This window comes from Porites lutea, chromosome 11, assembly GCF_958299795.1.
Source record: "Porites lutea chromosome 11, jaPorLute2.1, whole genome shotgun sequence".
In the NCBI taxonomy this organism is placed as follows: Eukaryota; Metazoa; Cnidaria; class Anthozoa; order Scleractinia; family Poritidae; genus Porites; species Porites lutea.
Window position 1 is genome coordinate 793,181 of NC_133211.1, and position 27,147 is coordinate 820,327.

Below are 27,147 nucleotides of genomic sequence, written 5' to 3' on the forward strand. Positions count from 1 at the left end.
TGGAGTTGCATTTTTAAGAGTTCCTGGGTACAGATTCTCAAACTGAGCTAGTCGATATTAATTATGCAAATGTATGGGCTTCTGCATGCTAGCTCGCTTCCATTGGTGTTTTTGGTCATTTTATTTATATTTATTTGCACCATTAGCTCAAAATTTTTGGCACATAGAGTTGGCTCAGAATTGATAAAAACGCATTAGTCTCAGTCTTGAATTTTGAAACCAGAGTTACCCATTCTATACCCCTCATTATTTATGTGCCAAATACCTTTTGTAGAAGAACTGGAAGGTCTTAAATACATGCACCTCCTTCAATGATAAAGATTTCCACAATTCAATTCCCTCCTGTTAATTTATCCATAGCATGGTGACCTGTGGAAGGCATGATCACTGTTTGAAATTATTAAATTCAACAATGACAATAACCCTCCCCTAGGGGACCTTTGATGACAAAATGCCCCCCTCCCCACACCACCACCACCACGGCAAAAAAAAATGCTATCAAATGCTGAGACCGGGGAAGGGGGATGACGGGTATCCTTGGCATTGACTGAGCCATCACAGAATACAATAATTTATGCAGAAGGCTTTATTAACAATAATTATGTGAAAATACTAGTGTTGCTATTTTATTTTATTTTATTAGCTATGCCCTGAAGGATACAAAAATAAAAAATAAAAACAAAAAACACTGTAGATATGCAAACACTAGTAATAAGAACGTAACAATACACTAATAATAACTTGAATATTAGGGCAGGGACACCACAACAGCTAAAGCCAATTACTGCGGACCCAAAAAATAAAAAGATATAAAAGTAGCAATTTAAATCACATGCAGCAGCTAATTTCCTGGGCTAAAAACCTGGCTGTGTTACTTTTCAGGTAAAATCTACAAAATGCTACAATATTGTAATTGTGGAGGCAAGGTGTTTTAGTTGTATGAATTTTTGAGGCGGTAAGTTTATTTCGGTCTGACAAACTGAGGTGGCCCACTCAGACTCCATGGGAACTGTGTTGAATTTTATAATAGAATGCTTGGGAATAAAAATAATATATTGCCCGGCCTAGCTAGCAGCTGTATATCATTTGAAAAGACTTGAAATAAAGAAATAAAGATTAATTTGGTTTATTAAGTCTGTTTGCTTCTAGAACAGAGAGTTAAATCCCTAAGGGTATTCCCTATAATAGCCTGTATGAGGAGGCTCCACTTCAAAGAGTATATATGAAAGCTAGGGAAAAATGTTAATTCAGCTCGACGTATAGAGCCCCAGTCCATGGACCACCCCGGTGGACTTAGCTGTCTATGGACCCTCTTTTGTGGACCCAGTCCATGGACTACCCCTGTGGACCACCACTAATTATTGAAAATGAATTTTACCAGAGGTCTAACCAAATTTTAGGAACCTCAAATGAATGAAACTCTGGTCAGTCTTTATTAGCAGGGTTATGGGCTCTTACATTCTACACTAAGTTCAATTTTTTTTTTGGCAATTTCATACCAATTAAATGGGTTCATTTTACTCTTGTGAATATGGAGTAACTATAATTGAAGGGAACAGGAAGAGTGGTGTGGAGGAAGCAGTCTACTACGTGGTTCTTTTATTCTGTCATCGTGTTGCATGAAAGTCAAGAAAAAACAGGTGCATGCATACGAGACTATTGGAGAGAGCTCATGTACATGAGTATTTTGTAACGGCAACATTCTAGACCTGAATGAATGGCAATTAATGAAATAGTGTACACAAAATAGTGTACACAAACTTAATGGTAAGACATCTGACCAACCACATTGTTTGATAATATGCAGGTCATTTGTGCTTGATTCATGAGCTGAGGATTCACTGAGTTTGCCAACAAATAAACATATTTTCCATCCAATGGCTATAAAGGGAAGAAGGAAAGTCTGCAGTGGGTACTCAATCATAATGCATTACCTCTTCTGCTCCAATCTCATATGCAGCTATTTTTGTGTTGATCTTGACAAGCAATGTATACACACAAAAAAAAGCTGCATAAGTGAATACTTCCTCCCTGCCTCTCATCATGTCCTCTTCAAATAGTTTCTCCTTCCAGACTAAACCGAACCCATTGCATGAAATTCAGACAAAAATATGAGCAAGTGTATAATATGAGAAGCCTTTAATCCTGATAAACTGACAAAGTTTCATCCATTTAAGGTTTCTAAAATTCATAAAGACTCTGGTAAAAATTAATCTTCTAAAATTAGGGTTGGCAGGGTTGTCAAAGGTAGCCACATGCCGGCGAAAATTGCCACCTACTTGGTTAGTATCAGCTGACTACTCTGCTTGGCATTTCTTTACAGGTGGTATTTTCAAAATGAAATATCACCATTCACGAACAAGATTGGAAGATAAAGAGCATAGTTTATTCTCCATTTTTTTAGTAATTATGGAGAAAATAGCCTGGAGAGTGGAGAAAACAGCATTTTAGAGCGTCTAAACGTAAAAATTTTCCTGGGGAGCATGCCTCCAGACCCCCCCAAGAGGCTTGTGCCTTTGGCGCTTGGCAGTGCCTCCGGCCCAGCGCTGGCTGCTTACTTTGACAAATCAGCCGTCTACTTCAAAACTTTCTGACGACCCTGGGGTGGTCAACAGGGGTTGTCCATGGACCGGGACTCCATGTTTTGTATACATTTTCAGTTTAGATTTTAAAAGGACCTTAATTAGACCAATGGATGCATTTCATTGTTGTAACTCAAAGACACAAACTTCGCAACTCACTGATTGATTCATAATATAAAGATTAGCCATAATAAACGGAATGCAGTGTTTTGAACTGGATATGAGAAAGGGGTGCCATTTGAGAATTGAAGCTCTCAATTTAATGATACATAAGAGGGTGAGGGGTTGAACCTTGGCGTGGAGCCTCCCCATATAAAACTTCGTTGAGTGCCCCCCGCAGCACCGTAGATGTTTGATAAAGATTTATTCCTTTTGCAATAAAGGTCAGTTTCTTGCTACAATTGATTATAATCTGAAATTTTTTATATTTGAATTTTTCATGTTTTACATTTGAGCACATGACTATATCAGCCCAACTGTCATTGTACATGTTTGAATAAATACCATGCAATTATGTTGTGGTTCAATATTTATCCTTGGTTTAAGAAAAGGAAACAGTTTGGTGTCAAAACAAGGTCGACTTTAGCCTCACGTTTACTCAAACTCTGGGAAACTAAGCCCACAACTGTGAAATGGTCTATTATGCCTTGTTCTAGCCAGGGGCATAGCCAGCTTTTTGACTACTTGTAGGCCTGGCTGACTTTCATTTCCACATATCCTATTAGGCACCGACCTCGAAAAAACTTTGACCTCTTAAGCTTTTTAGTTCATCCCAACAATGCATAATTTATCAAAAATTTCTAGGTCCGGGCCCACTGGTGTATGGGCTGGCTACGCCCCTGCTACAACCAGTTGCAAAAATGTTGAGAAACTCCCACGAAAAAACAACCTTTCATGCTTCAAATCGCTGCTAGTCACAGGTCTGTGAGATATAACACTGACCTCCCTTCTCCCTCGCATTCAAAGTTGTTCCTCCAAGTTTATTTGAGCATGGTCTTGTATTGCTAGCAACTTTGATAAGGGATGGAGGGGGGATCACAAGCACATGATCATGGACAGGCCATTTATGCCAAAATACGGTACAGTGTCTAAAGTACTTTTGCAACTGGTTGTCAAGGCCGGCATCACATGTGAAGTTAAACATTTGAACTTATTCCCAGTCCCTAGCTATTGGTGATACTTAGAAAGGTATTTCTTTGTAAAAGTACATTTGCATTCTAGTTGAATATTTATAAAAATTATGCCATTTACACCACCTAAGACTGAAAAAAAAAAACAGCTTTGATTTTTTTACCTTGAAAAGATGTCTTCCAAAGCTGTTTCAATTGTTTTTCTCTGGACTTTGATTCCCATTCATTAGGCAGCTTTGTAGCATGTTTAACTTCCAAATATATATATTAAATCGAAAATAGACAGCTGTTCCTCAGAAAACAAGTGGACAACAACACAGCTGACAACATAGAATCTTTGCCAGGCGCCGTCACGCGAATCGCGCGAAAGCGCGACAAGAAGCACGCATGCGCAAACGATTTGGTCTTTCAGTCTTCACACGCGCATACTAACGTTTTGGGAAGTATGTTACTGTACTTTTTTCACTTTGTATCGTTCATTTAAGAACTGAGAGAGGAACGCATAATGTCGAACAAACAATCGCCTGACGTTGAGATGTGCTATGGCGGCTCATCTTCTTTGACAAGCTTAACAGCGTCACCCACGCGAAGGGCATCTTCCCGATTATGACCGTTGAGATACAAAGACAAGATCAACTGCCCGGAGGACTTAGATCTCCCGGTAAGAAAAAAATGGTAATGTTTACAAAATATTTCATTTAAAGAGCATAGTATAATGCAGATGTTAAACCCTTTGAATGCTCGCCCCCAAACGGCGGCCATATTGGATTTTTGGACGGAAGTGTATTTTTCGCAGTTTGGACCAATTCAAGATTTTTAACACTTTATAACAGCTCTTTTGTTGTAATTCCCGCGTTAAACAAGTAAGTAGAGTAAAAATGTAAGTGATTTTGATTTCATGTGAGCTTACCGTAACTCCTCTATTAGCCCCTCCCCACCATTTTCAGGGGAGAAAAGTTAATAAGCCGCCCTCTCTATTAGCCCCCCCACCCTTCCCCCCAATCTTTATTCTTCACAAATAATTAACGTGGCTGGAAATTCATATTGTTTTTCGTCTTTGGTTGCATGACCTTCAACTTCATGTGCTAAACTTTTTCAACTTCATGTTCTAGAATTGTTACCATTTTCTTATTGTTAGAAAAAGCAGTATAGCGACCAGTAACCACAAGTCCGTCCTCGAGAAACCTTGCTCCTGTTGATGCATTTCGCTAAATTAAATGAGCCCCCCCTCTCTATTAAGTCCCCCCTCAAAAGTGCTTGAAAAAAGTAAGCCCCCCCCCCCCCCGGGGGACTTGATAGAGGATTGACGGTTTTTCAAATTTCACTTAAATCAAAAAAGTATTGACAGGAGGACCCTAAAGTTTAACCTGCATTGAGTGGCTGGTTAATGGAGCTTGGCTGTTTAATAGAGCTTCATTATACATGTAAATTAGTATGATAAGAACATAAGTTACTTTATTTTCAAACAAACACAATGATGGAAGCAGCATTACTGAAAAAAAGCCAAACCAAGTGTATCAATTTCTTGGTGGCTGCTTAATAGAGGTTTGCCGCTTAATGAAGGTTTAACTGTACTTTCCTCACTAAAGGGTTGCCTAAAGTTCACAAATATAAATAGAAATTAAACAGCTAATAAAATCATAAATACCAAAAATATTTCATCCAGTAATAGCAGGGGACAATTATCTCTTTTTCGCATCAAAAGGGGGCAATTTTTTGAGGGAGGCAATTATTTCAAATATTGCTCACTGCAAGTCATAGACTAAATATTTATTATTTCATGAAATCCAAAAATTATTACATCAAATAAACTGAACAGGCCTTTTAAGTGTTCCAAATTTCATTCTTCCTGTGTGGGGGGGCTGGGGGGGGGGTGTAGGGGTCACATTGCAGGGATGTACATGTAGCAAAGGAAAGAGATAAGTAGGCTTTTTTTATTAGTCAAGCCGGTGTTTTTACTCAATGTGCCTTCAATAGATGCCCCATGTCTTTTTTTTCGGAACAAGGTTGGAGCTCACAACCATCTTAATTATTTGAGATGGTGGTAAGCTCTATACCAGCTGGTGAAAATAGCCAGCTGTCACCTCTTAGTGTCATCACTGAATATTTTTTTTTATTGTCTTCTTACAGTGCATTTTGGTTCTACAATCATGGCTTTGACAGGAAGGGTTGAAAATGAGGTACACTGTAAAAGGGCAGTGTCAACATGTTTTATTCACACACAGGTGTCTTTATTGACAGAAGTGTTTGTTTATTATTTTATTGCAGTTTGAATTTTCGCCTGCTGAACTTGATAATTCCTGCTACTGTCATTTAAAAGACTGCCCCAAGTGGAAATGCAAATATGTGAGTTGGTTTTAGTACAGTCGACTCTCTTTTAACAGACACCTTTTTAAGATGGACACCTAAAGTTGGTCCCCGCTTTTCTTTACTCCCTTTATGTGACTCGCTCTAAAACACACACTTATTGCTGGTCCCAAAGGTGTGCGTCTTAGAGAGAGTTGACTATACTACAATCTGTTAACCTTACCTAAGGGAACGCGTCCAAATATCGGTAGGGAACCCGATCATGGGAAACGGACCCGATTAATTTTTTGATTGATCGGAATCGGTACCGATCTAAAGGCACCAGTTGCCGTTTCCGATTACGATAAAAACTTTGCCGATTCAATCGGAGCCGGTTGACATTCTGATGTTCATATGTGTCATCGTCATATTATTTTATCTGATATGTAAAATGAAACGTGTCACGAACCAAATAATGAAAGAGTCATTTCACTCCAAAATAATTTCAATCGACTGTACCTTTTCCTACTCCATAACAAATAGCAATATTGTATGTTCCTGCATGTTGTGTTTCGAGTTTGTTGATTTGACGCGTGCCTATACATGTGATTTTCGGCGTTTTGCAGACGTATTTCCTTCAGTCGATCGCAAACACCACGCTGCTCCATAACATTTATTCTATGAAAATTGAAAGGAGTTAAATATTATGAAGCAAAACACCACTGTTCTTCGTTGATATATAGCAAACAAAACACCTTACTGAGTAGTGTGTTCTTTACTCGATACTTTCTAACAATGCAATCCAAAAACACAACCGGAACTCACTTTTCCGAAACGCAACTGGATTCATAGACTTGTTACAAGTAGACCTCAACGGGTTTCCTAGCGAGCGGAGCGAGAGCAAAACCATGGATAACATAAAACCACGGGATAAACTTTTACTAAAATTTGTGTCTTTCATTCAACGATCCTAAACGCAAGGTGTAATGTACCCTGCTAGCATTAGGAAAGATCGAAGCGACTCTGCTAGCAGGGTAGGTGTAATGCGACCTGAGGCAAAAAATACTGACCAATTAGATTGCGGCCTTAGATTGTCTCCAGGGAATTAGCAACAAGAACTGAAAGATTCCCACACTCGCGAGTCACGGAAGACACGGAAAGAAGTTTCATGCAGGAGCTACCAAAGAGAGAATAGCTTAGCGACTTTGCTGTATGTTCTGTGAGCTTGAGCATGGTGCTAAGTGAAATTGCTTTCCACTCTCAGCACTTAGAAAAATTTGCACTTGACTCTAGGTGGCTGACTTTTTGACAAAAATCAGAACCTTTTTTACCGGAGTGTTCAACTAAAGCAAACTGTGCATACATCTGGTAAGTTCGACTCAATTTAATAACGGAAAGAGAATCGAGAAAGAGAAAACCAGTTGAACGCCTCCATCAGTCACTTTTTTGAGTTCATATGCAACCAATAAACAAGTTGCAGCCTGATTCTCAGACGATGTCCTCTTCTCTCCTGTGGCAATTTAGCAGTTAAAGTACACAACATGGTAACAACATTTGCATTTTGGTCGTGGATGTTCTGACTTCTATTTTTTTTGTTTACAGTCCTAAACTGTTTATTCCTCCAAAGATTCCTATAATCATGCGTTTTGGGTCCGGTTAGCACAGGCTCAAGCTATTTTAAAATTATCATTTTGAGATCGTACACTTGCAATGTACATTGCCCCGTCTTTCACTCAAAAGATGCTCTTCAGCATTGTTAAATGACCTGCAGTTTCTTCTCGTGCCCATTTTGATACACAGATTTAATATTTTCTGGTCATACTCTGTCATAGGAAATACAAACAAATGTTCAAAACTGTGACGTTAAATTTCGGTTCAAACAAGACACATTTATAAGAAAGATAAGGTTATAAAAAACAACATTCACGCTTTTGCTTTTGTGACGGGTTATTTGAGCTGCCAGATATTTTTGATGACCTTTGTTAATTGGCCCGATAAAGACTTGAGACCCGTTGCCAATTCCATTTCATTCTATCGATTTTACCGATTTTACCTCAAAAATTTCCCCGTTCACACAAAGGGATTTGTTCCTCCGACGTGTCGCGCAGCGTTTGCCTGAACTGTACACCGGGAGTGATTTGTCACCGCGACTTGTTGTAGCAACTTTTAAAATTATCACTTTGAATAACGCCTTAGGGCCTGTTTACATGGAGGTGGAAGACCGGAGATAGTTGAGGTAACATGTTGTGGGTCACCCCACCTATCATGTTTACGTGATCAAATAAAATGAGAGATTATATGGACAGGCTGGTTACCTCACCTAAGTGGGTTACCTCACATACCTGGGGTCCACCACCTCCGTGTAAACAGGCCCTGAATGTGGTAATATGTTATCTAGGAGCGAAGACAATCAGAGCCTGCTTTCCCGTCCCGTCGCCATAGTAAGCAGCATGAGACAAGAGCGACTGTGCCCTTATCATCAGAGTTAACCACAGCACAGAAGGAAATCAGCTCTTTACCAAGTAGTCTGCTGGTTAGTAAATCGCGGTCATCCTCAACTGTTGGCCTAGAATCACTGAACCCAGATTCTCATAGCGTTTCATCAGGGTACCTGGGTACCTCAGAGTTCTAATCACAAAATAGCAGCTAATAATTAGCAACTAGCAGTAATCAGATAAAAAATCGATAAAATCGGGTCTGACCTTCAACGGAATCGGAAAAATCGGTGCCCAATTGATCGGCATTGGCGTGACCCGATGCCGATATTTGGACGCGTTCCCTAACCTCAACCTAAGGATTTTGTGCAAATATCTATAATATGTTACATGATACAGGTCAAATTTAATCTTAACCTCGGATAAGGATGATAAACCGTAGGCCCTGTCTCACAACCCTTTGCACAAATTCATTAATGCATTTGAAAGCTGGTTTTGAAACTAGCTTTCTCTTTTGTTTTTCAATGTTGCTTCTTTATTCCTACTTCGTTTTCCCAAACAAAAGATACAAAAATAATGCTCCTGATCTGCCGATATGCATGCTTGGGAATTGCACTGGATGTCTCATTCAGCGTGTAAAGAAAGGTTTGTCCAATTGCCTGGGCCCCACAGTAAGTGGAAAAAAGCTCTGGTGCAGAGCACCTGGATTTACTGGCAAGTGGATTGTGCTAGTATCAATCGTGAATTCTGATCTTAACTTCTAACTCAATCCAAAAAAGGTTTTTTTTAAGGAGGGTGGGGTTCAAATAAGGCAAGTTTTTGTAAAAGACAGGTATAAAATATATCCTCAACATCCTTTAAGACCAGAGAAAGTTAAATTGAAGAGATATTCCTTTTTGCTTGTCATTTGACTGATTGCTCTTTTAATCAAATTTACTGACATTCTAGAAACAATCAACACTCTTTCACTCAAACGAACTTTGTGCTTTCAGTGTATGAATCTGTAAAGATTTAATTTTACAGCGGCCAAAACTGATTGCTTATTTTTGTATGAAAATAATGAAAGTTGCAGCTTAGAAAGAAGGTATTTGAAAGCTGTTCTGGTCGTCCGCTTGGACTAGAACTTGGAGTTTTTGTGTGCTGAGGGACAAAATTAATAAACTCGCTGTTGTTAAAGTTGCTTGTTTTGAACAACAGCTAAGAACTGGTTTCAAATTACACGTAACATATGCAGATTTTAATTTTTTTGATAAAACATTAAATTGCAAATTGATATTACAGCCTGAATAAGGCTACTGTTGTAGTTTTCAAGCAATTATAGGATTGGAGCTAATAACATAGCAATTTTTTGTTTAAATTTTTACACACACAATCATTCATTTCTTTTGTACTTTCTTTAGTTGAGATACATGTATTTATCAGTTCTTTTCAGTACTCACGCTCAAAGTTGTTTTATACCTGTATCAGCAGTTCCTTGTTCCCCATGATTATACTTGCAGTTAATTTAAATTTAATTGGAGGTTTCCCATGTATATCTGATAGGTTAAAGCTCAACTTAAATATCACGTGAAAAACCATCCAGGATGGGAAAAATGTTCAAGCTGCAAAAGTTTGAGTGCTGTTTAATATTGAAGAACATTCAAAACAATGTAAATTTCAAGGATTTTGGTTTGAACACTCAGATAGAATCAGGTGATTGAATAACATAATATGTAGATTTAGCCAGGGCTAAAAGCGAAGCTCTGGTTAATAATACATGTGAACAAAAAAATTTGAATCGTATAATGCTAAACAGGGATGACAATGAAAATGGCTTCAAGACTAATAGATCTAATTAGCAAAAAAACAAATTGTATGTGCAGCACACTTTTTCGTCTACAGCTGTAATTAGCAAAAAACAAATTTGCATGTGCAGCACACTTTTTTGTCTTTCCCTTGCCGTTGTTTTTCACGACTTCAACGCTGTTTTGTATGACTAAAACGTCAAATGTCCTAGTTACACAATATTTTTATGGAGGTGCGGACAAACAGTTGCTAACTCTGTGTACGGTCACGTGATTACCAAATTTTCTCAGATGGGTAGATTATCACATTTCCTTAGCTATGGGGCTCCGCAGCACCGCGCGTGGAGCTCCGCTATGAAATCCACATTGCATTAGTTAAGGTCTCACATTTCCCTAGACTTTTCTCAGTACTGGTTTCTCAATCCTTTACCTTGAGTGTGGGAGAGGTTATTGAGGTTACACTGTCACCTGAATTTAATTTTGACCTGTAACACATATGCTTTATTTACCAAGCGTTACATGTAGGTCAAGATGGATATTTTTTTGCATTTTAATGATCCAAAGAAAAGACGGATCATTATACGTTTTTGGCAAACTGCCCACCTACCCCTCCCCTAAGGCAACACTTTGCTCTACATGTAAGCGAGAAGTAAGTGTTAACGTTGGCTTAGGGAAGGCACCATTCCAGTTAATTCTTTCAAGGGGGGGGGTCATGTAGACAATCTGAGGGGTCATCAAGGAGCATGCAAAGAAAGTCATGTCCAATAGCCCGGGGCTAGTGGATTTTGCTATCGGGCTAGTGATTTTTGTTCTCAACTTGCCTGACAGGTAAGTGTTTTTTTTTTTTGGCAAATTCAAATTACAGAAGGATTAATTGTAATCAATCCTGCTGATCAAAAAGGGTTTTGGGGCTAGTTAAAATGACTTTTGGGCTAGTACACACTAACTGCAGCTTGCCTGAATGGCAGGCTGTAAAACTGACAAGACCATGTACTAATTTTTTTCATTTTATTTAACTTTACTTATATTATGTCATCTGTCAGGTCAGGAAGCCTTCTTTGTCAGGCCATTGAACCGCAAGACCTACATTTATCTTTTATCTGGAACACTGAAGAGGGGCAGGTGGGCAGTTTCCCTGAAATGTATAATGATCCAAAAAGATAATAAGCACCAAAAAGAGAACTTTCTCTTGTGGGACAAACACAGAAAATCCTGAGTGCTCAATATAGGCCCCGGCATTGTTCCAGTTCTGATAGCCTATCAGATAGCAGGATTTGCTTCATCTTGACTGCATTGAAAAAATAGTAAATTCAAATCAATTTCAAATGAAAGAAGTACACAGCCTAAATTTATCTCGAACATGACCCTTTTGATCAACAATGACCTTCAATGGCATTTGAAAAAAAATGGCTTAATTTTCTTTCCAACATAACTCTTTTGATCAACACTGGTTTATTAATAAACAGTATAATGATTTGATTTATCCTTTTCTAAAGAGCTGAAAAGCTTGTTCCAACCTCTGCCCCAACCTGTGGAGAAACCAATCTTGCAGTCATCAGGAGCATAGAGAGGAAGAAAGAAGACAATAATGAACACCAGGCCAAGATTAAGGTGGAAGAGTATGCTGAAGATAGATAAATTATCATGTTGCAGTGGACGTTGCCGCTGAGGTTCAGAAAAGAAGGAATGGAAAGCCACAAGGTCATTATTATCATCATAATTCTCAAAAACATGTCGTAAACCTGGTGGGGAGTGGACTCTCACATAAGAAATGACGGGGATGCTTGCTGTCTTGCTTAAGGGGTAAATTGCAGATTTCAGTGTCACCTAGGGTGTTTGAGATGGAAAGTCACTTTACTTGCCCATTCAGGTATCATTTAGTGCTGTTTATTAAGAAAGTCACTGACTGCACAGAAATATAGTGTCTAAAAAAGAACACAACATCCCCGGCACATATTTAGATCCCTAGCTCTTATGTAGACGTCTATGCATCCCTGTCACTTTTATATGGGGGTCTCCCCCCCCTCCCCCAGGTGGTTGTGAAACATGTGTTTACCTCCTTATCCTCTCTATGACTAAACTGAATTAAAGTTCTTAATGCCAACTTTCATAAAAGAAATAGGATTGACTTTTTATCTAACTATTCAGCATTGGCTGTCCCAAGAAAGTGCTTATATTTGTCTCTTGTTATTTTCTCATTTAAGGTTGATGTTTCCCCTGCAGACCTGCAGCATGCGTCATATTGTAGGAATCTAAATTGTTAAAACAAAAAATGTAGAGATGTAAGTTGTGGTTATTAGTGACAGCTATGAAAGTCTCAATCCCTACTTTTGATTCTCTTACTAGTCATTTTATACTTGTATCAAATTTGTTGTAATTACAACTCTCATTTCTCATGTATTTTGTTCAACAGGTGAAGACAGAGTTAAATCACTTTAAAATGCATCAAGAAGCAAGACAGTGAACATGGAGTGCATACCTGTAATCAGTTGCACTGTATACAGCACCATGCACAGGCATGTCAGATGTGAGGAACATGTCAAGTTCCAGGCTGTGAAAGTACTAGGTAACTACATGTACACTACAACCATGTCATAGACAACTTTTTGCATGGAAAAGCTCCCCTCAAAAAACTGTTAGCTTACAGTGAATGTGCCTTGGGTAGAGGAAACAATTTATTCACACCAGGAAAACACAATAGTCAATGCCAGAAATCGACCGGTGCAGATGATGGCTTATCAAGCATAAATCTAGCCTGCGAGCAAATTCTCCTATTTGGGTGAGTGAGGCAAGTCTGGCGAGAACGTGCGAGCGAGCAGCGAAGCCGCGAGGGGCCGAGGAAAGGAGAGCTTGCAATGATCTCTCATAAAGTTTCATTTGTACTTCGCCCAGACGAAGGGAAATACCTTTGGCTGAAAAATGACGTTCCGGAAATCAAAGTTGATTGATAACAGGGTAAGCTGGCACCCGCTTCGTCTGTGTGTCAAATTTGGTTCTCAGGGGGATCAGATTGGTACCGAGAACTTGTTTCAGCCCTCAAAGCAGACGGGCTCATTTGATGTAATTCTCGTAAAGAGAATATTGCGAGCCGAGGATAAGGCGGATCGAGTTTGTAGTTCTTTTGGGAGGAAAATGAAAACCCTTCATCAGTTGTTTTCGTTTGTGTTAAGCGCCTTTTTAGTTCTGAAAACTGGGAGAGTGAAAGTGAAGAGTGATTCAAGCGCTGTTTTCCAATGTCAGTTTCTTCGCCCGGTTGAATTCTAGTGGGTAGAAAAATTCAGAAACATGTACTTGATAGTGTAGCTGTGTAGCGTGACCGTAAAGAAGGTAAAGAGAAGAGTTGGAAGCAACTGGAGTAAAACTTAAGAGAACCAAGTGCAGGAAAACGCTATTCTCCAGTTCCAGATGGACAAACATATGATGTTTTTGTTGGTGATTGCGATGGGGAGTAGTCTTCTACACTGGAGTATGGATGACTTTTCAAAAGTAAACGAAACGAGAATCAAATTAGTGAGTTCTTATCCAAGAGGACACGTTGAAGTTCGATGTCCCCCTAGAAAAAAAACATATCAGCGACTTTAAAAAAACATTGCTTTGACGATTTATAAATATATAATTCTACGCGCCCTCGGCTGTCTAAAGTTACTTGACAGGCGGTTGTCACTTTTCTAATCTGTGGCACGTTTGCGGTGACAGTTTTCACGCTTTGCGGAGTCCCGGGGTTTCTGGGGTGGAAATAAAGTTTTATGAGAGATCGTTGCAAGCTCTCCTTTCCTCAGCCCCTCGCTCGTGCGTTCTCGCGAGGCTCACTTCGCTGGCCCAAATAGGAGAGCTTGCTCGCAGGCTAGCATAAACTACAGTTACTTATGTAATGGCCATGGCCATAAGGAACCCTTTAATCTGACTATGTTCTTGCAAAATGGACTTCTATTTTTTAATTTCTATTCTGAGCAAAGCTTTCTTTTCTATTACAATATTTGTACCTGTTACACATCTTAACTTTTCTTATTTCCACTTATCTCATTTTTTTTACTCTAGACAAATTTTAGTGTAGAGGAAGTGAAGGTGTATGAAAAATAAGAAGACCACCCACACCTCGTTACTCACTATAGAGTAGCTTTCAGCAGTGAACACAGAAAGATGAACATTTTCATGGAACTTTGTGGTATGTTCTTCTCATGTTGTTTGAGTTTACATGTATCTGTTGTTTACAATGTTTTTTTTAACTGGAGGCTGATAAAGGAACCAGAAAATGGTCATGATTGCAAGTTTGTTTTTGCTTTTATTCAGTAAAGAACTCTTTAACCCCAATCAATAAAGGATACAACAATATTTATTGAACTTAGACTGCTAATATTAACCCTCTAGCAACATACATATTCTTTTCACTTAGTCCTCCCCATACTGTGTATTACTTTCTTAAGGTACTTTTAAGGTTTACCTGAGAGAATTTGTTCAAACATGAATATATTCCATTTTTGGTGATAATTTTATTCATTCTCATTACCTCTGTGTTTGATTCAACAATGTTGTCTGGAGAAATTAAAAGCTGGTCACTTTTGGGGCTTTAAGGGTTAATTCCTGTAGACTTACGACTTACAAATGACAACCATAACTTAGACATGACTGATCCTCTATGTTTTTTGTTGGCAGATGGCAGCCTCTTTTCCTACATGAAGGAATTAAACAGAAAGCTTTCAGACAGGGAAACCTTGAATTTTTTTTGTTCAAGTACTTATAGCAGTCTTCTACTTGCATAGCGTAAGAATTGTTCATCAAGATCTCTAAGGTAAAATAAGTTATCAGAGATGCTCTGTATGTATCTACAATAATGGACAAATATACTTATCTCCTTCCCCTGTCTACCCCAACCCCTTCCCCCCAAAATCAATCTTGAATTTTGGACCCTCAAGTCTTTTTTTTTACTTCAGACAACATTGATTCAGAGGGTGAGGGGATTTACGGGGATTTGCGGTCAGGAATCAGAAAATCAACATCTAATTAACCGCTTTATAATCTGGTGTAATTGGTCGAACATGATAATAAGAGTTGATAAATGTTCTACTTTTGGAATACAGAAACTGTGCACTAAATCTGTCCAATATTTACCCAAACTGTTGATCAATGGAGTTCTAATTCCCTGTGTGGAAATGGTTGAATCATTTCGTTACTTAGGTCACTTCTTTGACTTCAACATGTCTAACAACCGACACATGTCTGAATTTTCCTCTCTTGTACAAGACTTGATGAATGACATTGATATAAAGCCACTACATCCTAAACACAAACTTCTTCTGTACAGCCGCTATGTCCTATCTAAATTGTCCTGGCATTTCACTATAGCTAATATATCCAAAACCTGGATAACGGAACATCTCGACTCTTTAGTGAATGGCTATATTCGAAATTGGCTTGATATTCCGATAACTGGAACACTGAGCAATGTTTTCCTAGAACGAAATAAATTTGGTCTTAATATTGTCCTCCCTCTATTAAATTTACTCCGTGCCAAACAGTTCTCCGAAATTCATTAAAAGAGTCACCAAATGATTCCTTAAAAGGTCTTTGGAAATTGTCAAGCTGTCACACTAATATTCAATATGATGTGTACAGATCCACTAAGGAAGTTCTTAAAGATTTCTGTTCTAATCAAGAGGATAAACTGCAACACCACCTAACATCTCAAGGTTTCTTCTTCTCAAATGTTATCAAGTACTCATTGTCATCTGTAAATTCTATTTGGTCAGAGGCCCAGTCTCATGTACCCAAGAACAATCATTTACAATTTTACCATCCGCTACATCAACAACTGCCTCCCTACACGTAAGAATTTGGCAAGATGGGGATTATCACAAAGTGCTGATTGCTCCTTTTGTCTTAATCCTGAATCACTCCTTCATGTTGTCGCTGGTTGTCAACAGTACCTTGATTGTCAACAGTACCTTGATCGCTTTACCTGGAGACACGACTCAATCCTTAACTTCATTGCCAAGTAACTTTAACCTGTAATTAATGTTCACTCTTCACTCTATGCAGATGTTAATGGTTTTCTGAATCCCTCAATAATAACTGGTGAAAATTATCGTCCAGATCTTCTTTTCCTAATCCAGTCTAAGTGCCTATATGTTCTAGAATTAACATTTGGTTTCGAGTTCAACCTTAACAACAATGCAGTGCGTAAGAAAGAAAAATATCTGAACTTGATCAACGAAATGAGTAGAAATTACAGATGTGTGAGATTTGTAAATCTCTCCATGAGTTCCCTTGGCGTTTTCTCCGATGAATGCTCCACGTTCTTAGACATGATGAATGACATTGGCATTGACAAAAAGCAGCAACATTATGTAATCAAGAAAATGATAAATACAGCCATTAGAGGAACATATTACATAGAATATTATAGAATATAGAACATTATATTAGAATATTATTATTATATAGAAACAGGAACTGGGATAGCCAAGACTTAATGCAATTTTGATTTTTTTTTATTTTTGGCTTTTGTTTTGTTTTTTGTTTGTTTTTGTTTTTGTTTTCTTTTTAATAATCCAGTCTCAAGCAGCATTTGTAAATTGTCTATATGTAGCGAGATTTACAATTGTACATTCAAAAACACAAATAAAGTTTCCATTATATTACTTGTCGGCGTTTAGGGCTGAAACATTATTATTACCCAATGTGTCCATGCAGTCAATAATCTCTCAAAGGTTTCACTCAATAATGTTCCCACTACCTGGCTAAAATGTGAATTGAAACATAGTCCTTGACATTTTTAATGATTACATGGTTGTGTTTGAGTCACCGAGTGAATACTTCGTGAAACTAATGAACAAGCAAAGTTTTATCCAGTTTGCATTAAGCATGTAGTTACAGTTTACTGTTTAGATTTTAAAAAAACAAACATTGTTTTCTTTGCTTGTCTTCTTTTTCACTTTTCTTGACATTGTTTGACTAACTAATACAGGCACTCTGGTATGTCACATATTAAGCAGGTTCCACTGCAATCAGTTTGTTTTGTGTTTTTGCAGAAAATAACAATGTGAAAGGGTAATGTTGCCAAGCTGGGTGATTTTTACACGGCCAAAATACTTACAGAAGAGATGACAGAGGCAGGGTCTCACCCTTGAGGTACAAAGAGCTCTGCTGCACTGCACCTGAGGTATTCAACTAATTAGTCTACCTAACTGAGTAACTTAAAAATCAAATTAAGTTCTGTTGCCCTTCCCTCTGTTGTAATGCCAGCATCCCATGTTGCTTGGCATTAATAATAATGTAACCTCATATGAATGTTTTATGCTGTGGTTCTACTTATCCTTCACACCGTTGCAAATTTTTTCAGGAAAATGACAAATGATAATCTGACTGTAATTTCTGATAACAAAATTGGAAAGGAAGGGACATAAGACGCGCTATATCTCGACGATCTCACGAAAAAATTGGGGACTGTGAACAGTCTATGTGTATGGCAACATTACAAGGAGCAAAGTTTGAAAGGAAACAATAACCTTTTGTTAACAGTGATAGGAAATTGTTAAAGGCCTGCAAAGAATTTCTTACAAATCAGTTTCAAGAGAATAAAAATGTACTGGTGTGCTGGCAATGTGATATGAACTGTTCTATTTTATAGAGCATCGTGTACTATGTTGACATTATACTCATGCTAAGTGGTAATCATTAGAACTGTTATTTACTACAAAAAGAAGAGACTGCAGAGTTTAAAAAAGCATTGTCCTTGTTATCAAGCTCATTTGACCTGCACTGTACCCACTGTATAGTCTCTTTTTATCAGGCCTTTAGGGATTTCCCTGTGTTCCAGCATCTACAGATACGACTTAGCCGTTTATGTCCCAAGATCCACATACAAATTCTCCAGACTGATCTCCATATATATCTTTGAAGAATAGTTGAGAGAATTTGGTTTAAGGTTGAGGACTGGTTAAGACTCTGACTTTTTTTACGCACATAACAAAAAAAGGAAAGAACGTAATGCTGGATTATTGTGTCATGAATCAAGTGAGATACACAGAAATTCGAGCCCTCAATGTCATTCACACCCATCTTATGGCTCCGGTGCCTCAGATACTGAGCTGCAATCTAGGACACCTACTCTGTACATGGGACCCCAGGGAAGGTTCTTTTGGAATGTTTAAGACACCAGAACCCTTAGCCTATACCAGACCTACCGTAGTTCAGCTGGATTTTTCTCAGCTTCCCCCTCTCGTAGGATTTGCTGATCTTCTTTTTTCCGAGTGTCATTTCCCGGCTTCCCTTGTCTTTAACCAAATGATCAGTTTTCTGGAAAATGACCCCTATTATAATCCTTAACTCTCTGATTTCTTCACCCTATCCCGGACTAAGTTCCATATATGGCAGTAACCCCTCCCACACCCCTAGAGTAGGACACATTTCACCACTGCTGGAATCCTGCATGATGAAATCTAAAACTTTTGCAGGTGATGGGATTGAAGCCTCATGAGAAGGCAGCAGATGTGTCTAGCTTGGGCTCACTTTTGCTTGAGCTAACAGTAGGAGCTCGAGCTCCCTCTAAAGATCCAAAATCATTGGTACTGAAGGTATATATGCACATGGCTTTATAATTTCACGACTAATCATAACTACATGAATGACAAAATTCTCAAATATGATTGGCTATCAACTGTCCTGACTTCAGCACTAATGACAGTATTCTTCCTCATCTTCTGAGATGAAATTTTACTGTGGAATTATACAATTTCCCTGCCGCTGAATCAGGACAGATTTTACTTTTGTCCTTTTCTCATGATGTAATAAACATTTAATCCTTTGTATTAATCTGTTTTATGCATGTTCTCCCTGTTGTTCATTCTCACTTTACATTCAATAATATATTTTACTCAGAGCGCTTACCATTTCTAGCCAGCCAACCAGTCCATCTGAAAAGAAAATTTTGAATGACAAGATCTTAAAGCGAAAACTATCGAGAAAAGCCTATTTGATTTTCAAACGGACCGACCAGGCTGGCTATTTCTGACATTTGGTAGTCAATTAGTGTAATTCTGATAGTATTATTAGACCCATTGCTCAAACTAAGAGACCTCTTGGTCAAACCTATTGTACTTAGAGAGAACAGACACGGGTCTTTATGTACCCATTGTATAGCCCCCTCAGCCTCACTTAGGTTAGTTCAATGTCCCTGTGCTATTTGCCTGACAAAAAATCCTTCGTTTACATAAAGTACCTCAGATCAGTCTTAAATTTTTTGTCGATTAGGCTCATCGGATGGGTGATATCTTATATTCCTCCTCACCCACCCCTAGTTAAGATGGGTCCTGGTTGGGTCCGCCTGCCCTACTTCCGTATCACATACAACTGCTGTTAACTTCATATGTGACGTACAATGTTAGTATATTATTTTTTAAACAGATTAAGGAGTTAGAAGCCAAATATCCTGACTTGGCAAAGTTAGCCAAAGCATGTGTACAGGTGGGACAAATGTTTTTCATTTACAGCTAATGTAAATGGGTAAAAGTGGCATGCGTCCAGATCTTTTTCAACTCTTCTGAAAAGCTTTATTCTTGCCGTCTACTAGCCTGCGAGCAAGCTCGGGGAGGCTGTAGATGCAAGGGAGAAAAGAATACCCGCGTATTTAAACTCTGGACTGCCTAGAACAAATCCCGCTAGCGGCCAGGAGGGGACTAAAACTAGGGGCCTCGGGATTGCAACATCCAGCCCGGGGGGGTGGGGTACTCCCATACATTACCTACACGGGTATGTGCCGCCCAACGGGGTCGTGATTTTAAAGCTCCTGATTAAGAACGAGCTATCCATCTGAGGCGTTTTCTAGAACGGGGTATAATATTTCGAACGCACGAAAGCTCCAGTTTTGTAAGCAGCCATTTGAAATTATTCAAGGACAGATTGCTTTTAAAAATACGGGTCAATGCGTTAACAAGCAAACTGTTGTACTCTTGTTTCACCCTGTGTTTTAGCGTGCAGGGCGGGCGTATTTTGGCCACAGGTAACCCAGTTAATTGTTGTTGTCCTTATTCCTCCAACGAAGTTTCGTGATAATTTGCAGAAATTTCTTCAAATTCACTCTATATAAAATAATGATATACAAGGTAGGAGACAAGAGATGCCATTTTCGCCGACATGCTCTCATTCAACACAACTTTTTCCAAGAAATTCGAACTCCAACGGAAAATAAACATGCCAGGATCGTAGAAATAGGATAGCAGCAGGTATAGAAACCAATGAAGCTTTCCCAGATAGAGAAACGCATCCCACAGACTTTGACAAACTCGAAGGATATAATCCAAACAGCCCGAGAATATGCTCGCCGAAGCAGCCGGGCCAGATCAACGCGCGGCCAAGAAAATGAGGCCTGGGCTCTGTACAAAAAAATCCATCCCGGGAGTCCTGAGGTGACGTTTCTGGGGACCGATACATCGTTTGCCCAAAGTCACCCTACCCTGCTGAAAAAATACTTGATAGAAGGCAATTGTTCTTCCTAGACAATCACAATTCGCCAGAGCAAACCTCGCACACGCGCCTAAATTTAAATGGCTAAAAAAAGTAAATAAAACCAAGATTGTCTGCTGAGTTACGAGGCGCCCCATTTCTTTTACTAAGGAACGCAAATAACAGTAATGAATTTATGAAATAATAACGCGAAATACTTACAAGGTGGGCTAAAAACGAGGTTGAACAAGAGGTAGATGATGACTGAGATACTGTTGCTGTGAACTCTCAGCGAAACGATCGTAAATAAACGGTGAAGCTTACAAAATAGTGTCAAAAATTATACAGAAAATTCCAACAGGATATGAATTGAGATGACTGAGACGAATGTGAAAGGCGTGTGCACCAGTAAACAAAGAACTAGCACGATTAACATATTTAGCGATTAATGCGGCCGTAACACGCCGACTTCTTGTCAATACAACCGGACGTTCTATCAGTTAGGATCGTATTTTTACCCCATACAAACACTGTAATTTTACTGGAACCGTTCTGTGGTACTATCACAGAGCCTGGGTTACCTGTGTTTTGGCGCCAGCCGCGAGCGCAGACTGCGCCATCTTGGATAAATAGGCACGCGGAAGTCTGGAACGAGTCCATAATGTACCTGAGGGAGATGGAGACGGGCTCAAAAGAAAGTGACGGGGGAGGAGAAGGAAAATCATTAGCTTCCGGGCGTTTTTCTGTGCGTGGTGAGAGATTTTGCGTCATAATTAACCGCATTGTATCCACACGCACAGGAAACTTACTCTGCATGATTATGAAGAAGCATTTATTTGATGTATAAGTCGAACAAATAAAGAAATATCTATTTAAAAAAACAGGGCTATCTCAATTTACAAACTCTCTAGAACGGAGTATAAAAAATTGGCCCATTTCTAGAACGGGGTATCAATTTTAGGGGAAATTTTTTTTAGAACGGGGAGCCAATTTGGAGTCCCGGGCGGCACATACCCACCCAAAAATACCCAATCCCCCCCCCCCCGGGCATCCAGCGCTCTTACCGCTTGGCCACACAGTAGCAAAATGGTAGGTATCCTCTTTCCCCATAAACGGTTTTGCAGTGTAATTAGACATAAAACCGACACAACCTCAGCTTAAATCACATTTTATATTTCCAGACCGATTATTGCCACACGCTCATAGAGAAACATCAGAGAGATTAAGATTCACGTTTACGCCAAACGGCAAACGTGAATTTGTACCACGTGACTAAGTTTTTCCCTTAACTGTCGTTAACTGTTTATTATTTCAACTAAAAAATAAGTAGTTTTACGCCAGTTTTATACATAACAATTGTCCTGGACAGTTTTTATCTGCTTATTTTCTATTCTGAGAAATTCTCAACTTGAATCTGACGTTTGCCGTTTGGCGTAAACGTGAATCTTAATCTCTCTATCGTTACGTAACGTTGCCATGGTGGCAAAATTTGTGGATCTCAACAAACCGTGGTCCTGCAAATTTGGCAGAAAAAACGTTAAAAATGACACGTATGATTTTCCTGTACATCATTGCACTTCGAAACAAAACGGTAGCCCATACTTTCCTTCCATCGTTCGACAATGCAAATGGCCGTCTCGGTCAAGAAAGATTGTTGAGATCCAGAAACTTTTCAACTATTCTTCACTTAAGAAACGAGAAGGGAACTGCACTCAAAATGTGTCCCGTAATTGTTTCTGGAATCGTTACTAAGCACGCGCCAGTCAGCTATTGGTCAATTGTTTTTCCTGTCCCTAGTAACAGTCCCAGAAGTCTCTGCAAAAGTTAACTCGGCCCAGTTTCCCTCTCGTTTCTAAAGAAGTGAATGGTAACGTCACGTTGCACTTCTCTCTCTATCATGCACTGACTGTAAAATAAAGCATCTCTATTATTCGTTTTGTTTACGACGTCCTAATTTTTTACACGTTACTGATAATAAAATTAGATGTTGCGATTTTCATGTCTCAGGAGCCAATGGATCGTCCCACGGCCTCCTCCTTGTTGCATTGTGACATTGTCCGTAATAATATCAGGTAATATTGTCAGAATTGACGTTACAGCCTGATTTAATTAGTGAAGTTTTCGCGCTCTGGTATTTCTGATTATTCTGTTGTTTGCTTTTTCTTATAGGTCTCTAAACAGTCACCCGTTACCTAACTTGCAGCTACATGAGTAGGACAGTGTAGCACTAAGATAGGTTACTCTCTGGTATCGCTACATGCTATTTTGCTACACATTTTCTATGCATTCTTTTCTGTAAACCTTTAAGAGGGCGATAGCGGACCTAGGATGTAGATAGCGAACTCGCATCTAGCGAAATCGACAGGTTGATAGTCTCCGACGCAGCCGTTTTTGTTTCGAGACAAGAGTAAAACGGTTGCCTGGGAGACTAACGAGTGCAAAACTTTAATTTTAATTTTTAACGAACGTTAAAAGAAAAGTATAAAACTGGTGTAAAGCTGTTGTCGAGTTTCAGTCGCGCTTGCATGCAGCTGAAAGCCTTGTAGTATGTTAAGGTGATGTTACACAGGACGATTCTTAACAATGAATTTCCTGGCGTTAAAAGTTGATACCGCACTATTTGTGTTGCATCCTTTTAAACAGGCTTCATATACTTGCAAGGCCAATTCACGAATTTCACCCAAGTTAGTTCGTGTAATATACGTTTCGTTATTAATCGTTCCGTGTAACATCTGCTTAAACTTGCTACGCCAACTTGCAACAGCGGCAGGAGCTAACTACCGTCGTTGCAAATCGTTCCGTGTAACATGAACTTTAAAATCGCGAAATCAACACGACTCCACTCGCGAGGAAACTAGTACCAGCCAACTTAAATTGTATAGCTCTTACCTAAATAACAGATAAGCCATAAAAATAAATGTAACATAGTAAATTTTGATAGAAGTATAGCATAGTTTTGTAAAAATAGTTATGTGCAACTTGAAGGGGTTCTTGGCATGTAAAATTGACAAGTAAATTAAGGTAGTTTTGGAATGTATAAAGTATTTGAATCGTGTAAACTTGTCTTCGTTTGGTCAAGCGATAAATATGCTTTTATATGCTGCGATTCAAATACTTGGTTCTAATTAATTAGGTTTTACAACGAGTTGGGAACAAAGTAAAATAACCCAGGTATAGGCGTCTCTCGTCTCATTGATTTTTTTTTAAAAAATCATCATCGCAGCAAAGCTATATTTCAGGAGAGCGTTAAAACAGCAACCAGGCTCCTTTAGGGGGAGAAAAGGCACCTCTCTTTTCGCGCTCGTTACCGTGGTTACTCGTCCCCCCCTCAGTTTCTTCTAACGAGCCTGTTCCCAGGCTAAAACAGCTTTTAGAAATAAAAGGACACAATTTAGACTCTTTTTCTCTTTAGTATGTTTTAGCGAGTCTAGTTACATAGAAATCCGACTTGGTCTTTACTGAAAAAATTCAGGGGTTCTTACGCTCGGGTATTCTTACCTTCAGGGGTTCTTAAATTCAGGGCTTTTACGAACAGGGGTCTTACAACCAGGGATCTTCCATCCAGGTGTCTACCATTAGGAGGTCTTACGACCAAGGGTCAATTTAATAAAACTTGTAAAAGTCCGGGGGTCTTAGCTCCAGGGGTGTTACGACCAGGATCTTACATCCAGAGGTCTTATGACTAGGGGTCTTCCATCTAGGGGTCTTACGACCATTGATCTTACAACCAGGTGTCTTACATCCAGAGGTCTTACGACCAGGGATGTTAAATCCAGGTGTCTTACAACCAGGGGTCTTACGACCATTGATCTTACATCCAGGGATCTTAGTTCCAGGGGTCTTACGACCGGGGGTCTTCCAGCTGGGGGTCTTACGAGCAAGGGTGTTATATCCAGGGGTCTTACGACTAGGGGTCGTACATCCAGGGGTATTACGACCAATGATCTTACATCCAGAAGTCTTGCGACCAGGGATCTTACATCTAGACTTATTACGACCAGGGGTCTTACATCCAGAGGTCTTACAACCATGTGTCTTGTATGACTAATCTATTCAATAGCATCTTGAATATTGGTAAATATACCCTATTGGCTGGAGTTTTGGCCTCATTGTACCCATATACAACAAAGATGATCAATCAAAGTCGAAAATTACCGGGGTATTACTCTGCTCTCAGCGTTAGGTAAACTCTTTACATCTATCCTTAAAAACAGATTGTACGCCTACATGATCGAAAACTGAGGAATAAGGCGGCTTCAGAAAAATGCATATTTTCCCCCAGTTTGTGGGGAGAAGTGTTGCGTGAAGACATAAAAAACGGCTGTGTATCAGCCTACTGACGCGATAGTCGCAGCTGTTTTTAGTGTGCGTGATGACACTAAAAACGGCTGCGAGGGAGACTCTGTGTAAGGGGGCTCGATACGGTTTTTCATGGTCAATACCTCCCAAGTTTGAGCATAAACTATGTCGCGTAAAAAAAAAAAAAATTGGAAAAATCGCCACCACAATTGTATTAGATACAGATGAAAATTTGTTATGATCAGTTGGAATGACATCGCAGTTGTCATAGCAACGAAATGACACCATTACCTGGGAACTGTTCTTCCAAAGTCGTTCACGGGAGCTCTTTCTTCCAATAGCCGCCTCGATGTTCGTGAAGTTTAAGGAAAATCTTTAAGAGCGTTATCGAGATATTTTGGGATGAAGTTTTTTTGGTTGGAAATACGGTAAAAAAAATTCTTGATATTCGGCCGTTATCTGTCGAAAACGAGGGCTTTTGAAATGCAATTTCAACTCATAGTACTTTTGTAAACATTTTGGTGTACTTAAAGATATCAGTGAATAATTTTGAAACCGCTAGATAGATTTTTTTAAAAATTCAACATTTGTGAGATTAACCGTTTCCGTCATTATATGACTTTTTAGTTTCAAGATTAATATATATTGTAAGGCAGTAAAATAAGGGCTACACTTCTCTAATACTTTGCATGTATCAAAGCTAAAAAAACGTTGTTACCTTACCGTCGGTAAATTGTCGTCCTTTTGCCTGAGAAGTGGTATTTTGGGCGATTTTGAAGGAATTTGAGTTCCCTGTTTACTGTTCCTCTTAATCAAAATCCTTCATTACAAGAACAGGGACATCATTTACCTTAATTTATTTTAATTCCAATTCAATTTATATGAAAAATAAGAGAACTAGACTGATATTATGCGCCCCCTGAATTTCTATATATTACGGCAACCAGAAGGCAAAAAAAGCAGCAAGTCTAAAAAGTAAAGCAACAGCTTTGCAAGAGCATCGAGCTTTCTGTCTATATGTTCTCCATTTATGCACAACTAATACGTGAAATGATCAAATCTTATAAAGTTCTCTTGAGAACGTGAACGGCAAGGCGATAAATTTTATTGTCTGTCTGAGCTCGGACGCAGTCTACAGCTTCATTTTCCAACCTTTAATTGGATGAGCAATAGTTTGAATTAGGACCCGAATTCAATTTCTCAGTGGCGTTTTCGGAAGGAAGGTTTCAGTCAAAGTGAAGTAGACCACCTATTTAGCGCCTTAGTTTTACCAAATTTCACTTATGGTCTGCCTGTTTACAGCGCTGAAGACTCAGATCTCACGGTCATACAAGACTTTCTGGGTAGATGCTTTAAAAGGAAATACACATCTAAGAGAATGGACATTCGAGAACTTTTAGAAAAGGCAGATAAGAAGCTTTTCAAGGTACGTTCAGTGGATCCCGATTGCCCGCTTAGTAACATCATTCCGAAGAAGAAAGAAACAAAGTATCAACTCAGAAACAAAAGTGCTCATCGCCCGGATATAAAGACTGGTAGATTTAAGAGTGTTTTTGTAAATAGGCTTATTTTTAGATATAATCTTTGATCTTTCTATTATTTGTATACAGTACGTCTTATGTATTTTTAGACTCCCAACTGCTGATGTATCTTAAGATATGTCTTTTTATCTTAGGAGGAATAAAGATTGATTGATTGATTCATGAAGTCCGCGACGGTCAGCGTTCACGTTACCTAAGTTCGCTTAAAGAGACCCTTAGATTCGAGGACGAGAACGACTACGAGTACGAGGTTTGATTTAAAGTTTTTTCGAGTATTGTCAAAAAATAGACACCACGGAATTCTTCATTGTACTTTTTTTCCCCAGAAAAGTTACCACTGCCCCAGAAAAGTTACCACTCTCCCGATTGCAAAATGGTAAGACTTTTAACACTTGTTAACTTGTTAAGTTACATGACTTATGTCGATTTTGTTCTAGTCTTGTTTGATTAATGTTTCTTTATTGTTTCATTTTGTCCCTTGTTTCATTAATTAGACCCTTACTTGAACTTCGTTACTGATTCTGATTATGGCGGTGACCCCGTGCAAAGCTTGGCGGTAAACTTGAAAACTCAATTGTCATTTTTTTTTTCAGTCAAGGAAATTCCAACAAACAAGTGAAGATTGAGCTCTTAGCTAATTCAAGAGCTCA

The 27,147-nt window shown here is 38.9% G+C and overlaps 1 long non-coding RNA gene across 1 annotated transcript; it reads left to right on the forward strand.

Annotated features, from left to right (window-relative positions):
• Positions 1-14,253: 14,253 nt before the first annotated feature.
• Positions 14,254-26,619, forward strand: LOC140952604 (uncharacterized). The gene is made up of 3 exons (XR_012167368.1): positions 14,254-14,382; positions 14,871-14,978; positions 26,259-26,619. It is a non-coding gene; the product is annotated as an uncharacterized lncRNA (long non-coding RNA).
• The last annotated feature ends 528 nt before the right edge of the window (positions 26,620-27,147 follow it).